Source organism: Neolamprologus brichardi, chromosome 6 (assembly GCF_056152115.1).
Source record: "Neolamprologus brichardi isolate AB-2024 chromosome 6, ASM5615211v1, whole genome shotgun sequence".
Lineage (NCBI taxonomy): Eukaryota > Metazoa > Chordata > Actinopteri > Cichliformes > Cichlidae > Neolamprologus > Neolamprologus brichardi.
In genome coordinates, this window is record NC_142109.1 from 12,346,854 (window position 1) to 12,353,094 (window position 6,241).

Genomic DNA, 6,241 nt, shown 5'->3' on the forward strand with positions numbered 1-6,241 from the left:
AGCGAGAAAGTACATTCTTAGCTGGCCTGAGATCAGTACAGCACAGCTACTAAAAAACATATCGCCAGTTATGGATTTTATATATTGCCTTTAGTTTACAATTAACCCCAAAGACATATATCAACCTTGTGTATTTAAATTGCAGCATATATATTAGATGATACCATTAATTAACATTTGCTCATTCTCGCTCATTATGTGTTTGACACACTTTATTAAAGGCTTAAATTTGAAACTTGGGGTAGCTTTATCTTAGATACATAACAGTGATTAAACCATTTACAGGGAGCGCTCATGAGCTGTGTCGTTATGGCATACAGTGGTGGTTGTGCCAAAAAGTGATCTTTCATGAATTATATGGTATTGAGCCACAAAGAACATTACTATCACAAGGTAGATGCTCCTACCAGTTTTTTTGTTTGTTTGTTTTGTTTTGGGTAAAGTGACTTTTACAGAGCTTTTTTTATCTGGTAAAAATGTCTTTTTCAAGATAGATCTGGCCATGAGCAGAAATTGCAAGAAACATAACATTATACTTCTGTAAAGATATTTTAAGTGACCAAAAAGGACTGGATTGGTTATGAAGCAGCTGCAATAATGCAAAACTGGTAATTTCTTCATTATAAATATATACATAATCCCTTCTTAAATCCTGTTGACCAGTACAAGCAGATAAAATACACGAAAAAATCACACAGAAATATCACAAATCACTTTTTGGCACTAAACCTAGCTTATTGGTTAATGCACAATAGCACTGATTCCACCCAACCCTACTTTAGCTACTTTGTGTGTGCCATTAGTATTGTAACGGTGTTGCTGTAAGTTGTGAAACTATTCTCTACATAAAAATGGACATTAAAAGATTCGAAAAATGTGATACGATGAGTGTCTATTTCTTCTTGTGACATTTGGATGGTAGGGTTAGAATTTGGTGTGAATAACATAAGCATATATATATATATATATATATATATATATATATATATATATATATATATATATATATATATGCTTATGTTTATCACACCAAATATATATATATATATATATACACACACACACATATATATATATATATATATATATATATATATATATATATATGTATATATATATACACATATATGTGTGTGTGTGTGTGTGTATGGCACATATGCATAAAAAATACACGGATATGTGTGCCAGGCATATAGATCAAGTATGTTTATGTTGGAGAATGTCCCAAATACTAAGCTGGACTTTCGATTCCTGCCAAATAGTGACCTTGGATTATACTTGGCAATGCCAGGTTTACTCACCACCTGGTGGGTTCCTGAGAAACTCACCACCGTTTCCAACCAGGCTCTCACTCACCTGCGTCATAACCTGGCAGAGCGCAGACCTGAGCAACACTGTCAGTGCAGCTTGTCAAAAAAACCAGGCCAACCAAAGCTGCAACTGACAGGCTGGGGATCAGTTAACCCACTTTTAAAACACTGTAGCCTCATTCCTGAAGCCAGTGCCACAGAAACTAATGAGTCTAACTTTTGGTATCAACTTAAGGCTGATGAACAACTTCTCAACAATTATTTGACACATGAAGTCAGAAAAGCACATCAAATATGAACATGGAAAAGAATGCGAAGAATGAAAACTTGAAATACATCCAGTATGCGTAGACTTTAGTAAGATCTCAGATGAGAAGCCAGCTTTGGATATGCATTGTTTGAGCAGCCTTTCTGGAGGAAGTTGTTTAGCAGGAACCAACCCGGCAGAGGGAAATCCTGTACAGAATGACAAAGCATAAAATCCCTCAATGACAAAAATCCCTTTATCTAAAATATAAATAACAATTAGGTTGACAATAAAGCTTAATCCTCCCCTGACCGGTTCTTTCGATACTTTCTGGCCAGCTGCTAATACAGTGAAGTTTATAAGGGATTTGGGGGATATTTCTCACACAGGGATTTGTATGAAAATCACTTAGCAAAACAATCCAGTCTTAACAAAACAATGCAAAGCAAAGCGTGTGATCAGTTACAAAGCGCTGCTGGTTTCAGGTTCAAACCACAAGCCATATAAACATACTGAGAGCTATTCATTTAGAGAGATGAAGGCGCTTTGGCTGTAACAGCTCAGCCTAACACTGTACTTACACTGAATTTAGCACAGTGGCATTTCTTAAGTGCTACATAGGTCCTGGGGAGCCCACATCATGACAGCAACTGTATTAAAGCCATGTGGAAACTCACCTGCACTCTGTGCATTATTTACACTGCAGCTGATACAACACTCACACAATTTCAGATTGATGTGCCAATAAAAATGAAGATTTAAGGTTTTGGGGCCAAAGGTTAATGGAGAGAAAGGCAGATCTGTGAAACATATGGGTCAGACTATACATCACAACTTTAGACACACTGAACATTTTAAAATTCAGGTCAAATGTTAAAAACAGGAAACCCTGACCCAAAATATCATGTGAAGGTTAAAGGATTTCCATTCCAGTCTAGTGAAGCTGAAGGAGAAAATAACTCTGTCACCCTCTAGTGTTCAACACTGAACATTTAATGACAACTTTGTATATTGTGTGTATTTTGCTTTGATGACTTTTTACTGAATAAATTGTGCATAAATATTCACAGGAAATATGTCGTACAAACAGTTTTACCTCGGAAACGACTTTTAAGCATGATGTAATCATCATGTTGGTGAATGAACATTAGTGACACGGTGAATTGAAGTGACCAGCATACAGTATATTATGTATAAGCATATATAAATGTTCAAAAAAGAGAGAACAGCCAACAGAGTTTCATTAAATCCTGATTTCATGCAGCTCCTCTTCGCTCTAAGAGTCCTCAACAATATGACCATCCCTGCCAGCGCTTACTGATCTCACACACCCGTGACACTCTCTTGTGAACAAGAATGTGAAATTCTATGCCTGACCTCCTAAACCAAAGGCAGTGGCAGAGTATCAGGGATTCAGAGGGTGCTGACTCTAATTTCAGTTTCCTCACGCTTGGCTGCAAACTGCACCAGTTTTGCATTGGACTTTAGACTTCAGCCAAGCCGAGGTCACTGACGAGATCACTGGCAAACAAGGGGTCTTAGGTTACCCAATCAGACATACCCTACTTCTCCGCTGCACCCAGAGGATCTGCTTGTGAAAATCACAAATAAAATTGGTGACAATGCATTAAACTGGCAGAGCTCCAGGCTAGCTTGATTAACTCTTTCATCAGTGTTGTAGTTTGTGGGAATCTGGATTAGAGCTTTGACCAGCATCAGAAAATCTCTGGCCGGTTGGGACTCCATGTATCCATCCCTCCCTAAGAAACAAGGATTGGCTGTGCATTCTCAAGTTCTCCCCCACAGATTTCTGTGCATCTATGCAGTGGTAGCATCATGACCTCACCTTCATACTGTGGTATGCCTGACTTTAGTGGCAGGTGATTGGCATGTCTAATAAAAGTTTTCCAAGACATTGTTCTTATTTTCACCTCACCTAAGACCACGGGCCTCGGGAGACCCTGCAAGGAGGTGATGCCTGTGGCAACACGGCTACCAGCGATACCCAGGCATGCCGTACCTTATGCTACAATAAGCAGTTTTGACAGTTTTGTCTTATTTTACAGAAAAAAAGAAAGAAATTGATGATTGATGATGTTAAGGATGCGTGTGAAATTCTATTAAAACTTGCAAAATCCACATTTCTATGAGACATTTCCATTTATTGTTTGCCATATTATTGAAAATGTAGACATGTGGTGGAACAATAAATGAAGCAGCATATACCACATTTGCATGCTAACGAGCAGCGTCGTAAAAACCACAACTGTCACCTTAATGCGAAGTCCACACTTTGGGCCACAAGCATGAAATAAAAAATTCAGCCTTGACACATGGAGGCTTTTATGGGGACAATAAATGTGAGAGTCATAAATTATTTCTGTAATTTCACCAAGTTAATCTCCTGGTGTAAAAGGACAAGTGGCTTTTTATTTATCTGGTAATTTGCCCACACCACAGCTTTCACACTCACAAACACAGAGGCCATCATGAAAACAAGGACAATATTGGTCAGCTACAGGTCTGTTTTTGGTAACTGTCTGAAATGCACCCAGCACTTCTTTTGCAGCCAAAACAAATTCAGTTATCTCAGGTCACGTCAGGTTTTACACCATTTGGCAGCAGTGACTCTGAGGGCCCATGTTTACCCACAATGACCCAATTCTCTCACATTCTGTTAAAGGTAAGGCACAAAGTACTGCTGCCAGGTCAGCTGTTGCTGTAAGTGAGCAGCAGCTAGATGCCTGTGTCTGGGCGCAGGAGCAGTTGATAAGACAGTGTAGATACTTGATTGCAAGGTGTAATCACGCTTACAGATATACCGTGATATCATTCTGAAGGACACAATCGTCATACAAGACATTAAGGCAAAACCATTGTGGTGCTGTTTTGTTTAAAATCCAACTTAAAATAAAGATCTGTGAAATGTTTTACCAATGTCAAATGGCTGTGAATGACATTTTATTAAAGTAGAAGAAATTATAAAAAAAAAAACTGAGAGACATCATATATTAAAAAACATGCATCCCAAAAGCCAATGTGAAAATACCCCCCCCCTTTTGCCTTCAGAACTGCTTTAATTTTTTATAGCATAGATTCAACAAGGGGCTGGAGACATTCCTCAGAGATTCTGATCCATATTGACATGATAGCTTCACACAGTTGCTGCAGATTTGTCAGCTGCACATCTATGATGACTTGTGGAGGCCATTCGAGCACACTGAACTCATTGTCATGTTCAAGAAACCGAGTTGAGATGATATGATGTTTGAGAGATGGTGTGTTATCCCGCTGGAAGCAATCACAGGTAGCTGTCATCATAAAGGGATGGACATGGTCAGCAACAACACTCATGTAGTCTGTAGCATTCACACAAGGCTCAGTTGGTGCTAAGGGACACAAATGTGTCAAGAAAATATCCTCCACACCCTTACACCAACAGCAGCAGCGTGAGCCATTGATACAAGGCAGGATAGACTCACGCTTTTATGTTGTTTAGATCAAATTCTGAACCTAACATCTGAATGTTTCAGCAGAAATCAAGACTCATCGGGCCAGAGAACAGATATTTTTTATGTGGTATGGTTAATAAAGTGTATAATAGAAATGTACATGGTATTTGGAGACTTTCTGTTTATGGCAGCAGTTTATAGGTCTGACCACAAGATGGGGGTCTTACACCTTCCACTGTACCTCTCTTTTTTCAGCATTGCAATGATATCCTTCTTATATTTCATGTTATAAAAGATGACAGAGAACGACTTTGATGGATACATCAGAATAATGAGCAACATATTCATACACCTGCCATCAACTAGAAATTTTTGAGTCAGGGTAGATTTCTCCCATGTCTCTTCTTCTTTCTTGTTCTTTTTCGTTTTCTTACACAGAAGCAATGATAATTGAAATAAAAATAATAGCAAATGAGACTGCAGAAGGATCTTATTTGCAAGGGTGTAGAGAAGGAAGATAATATGTTTCAGAGAAAAGGGACATGATTCAGTTAGGTGAGACCAACATGAGGTATATGTCTCGAAGAGATGAGTTTTCAGGCTCTAAGCAAGAGCGGAGAGTATCTGGAGGAGGGGGGAAAAAATCTCTACCACGAGGGGAAAAAACAGAATGGAAAAGAGTCGAGTCCCTGCAGGGAAACTGGACCTGATTTGTAAAATTATCACTTTATTTAAAGGAGTAAAATCTCAATAATTGAGCTGAAGTATCAAGGAAGGTATTCCTCATCTCTCTGTATATATCCACCCACACAATATTCTATTTAAAAAAAAAAACAGCCCACCTTCAAACCCCCACACTGCTATGCTACTATGTGCCACTGCATGTTCTGGCCTTGACCTAACATGACACACTCTCCTCTCATTGAGTGTTTCCCACTGAAGAAAAACACACCTCTGATCAATAGATCCTCAGCAGGAGCAAAAAACATCTAGACATTAATAGCACTGTTAATCTGTCAGAGCCGGTACTGGTAGATTACAGCTGAAGGGGTCATCCCATTGAACAGTCAAAACTAATCGAGGCTGACACATGTCAGAGCGAGGCATTGCTCCGGCCTGATCTCATCCAAGACATCCTGCTCCTCCCCAGAGAAATCACCGGGCCTCTGGCCTCACTATTGTGAAAAGCTGCATGCACCATTCCAAAGACATAAGGACTATAAACACCGACA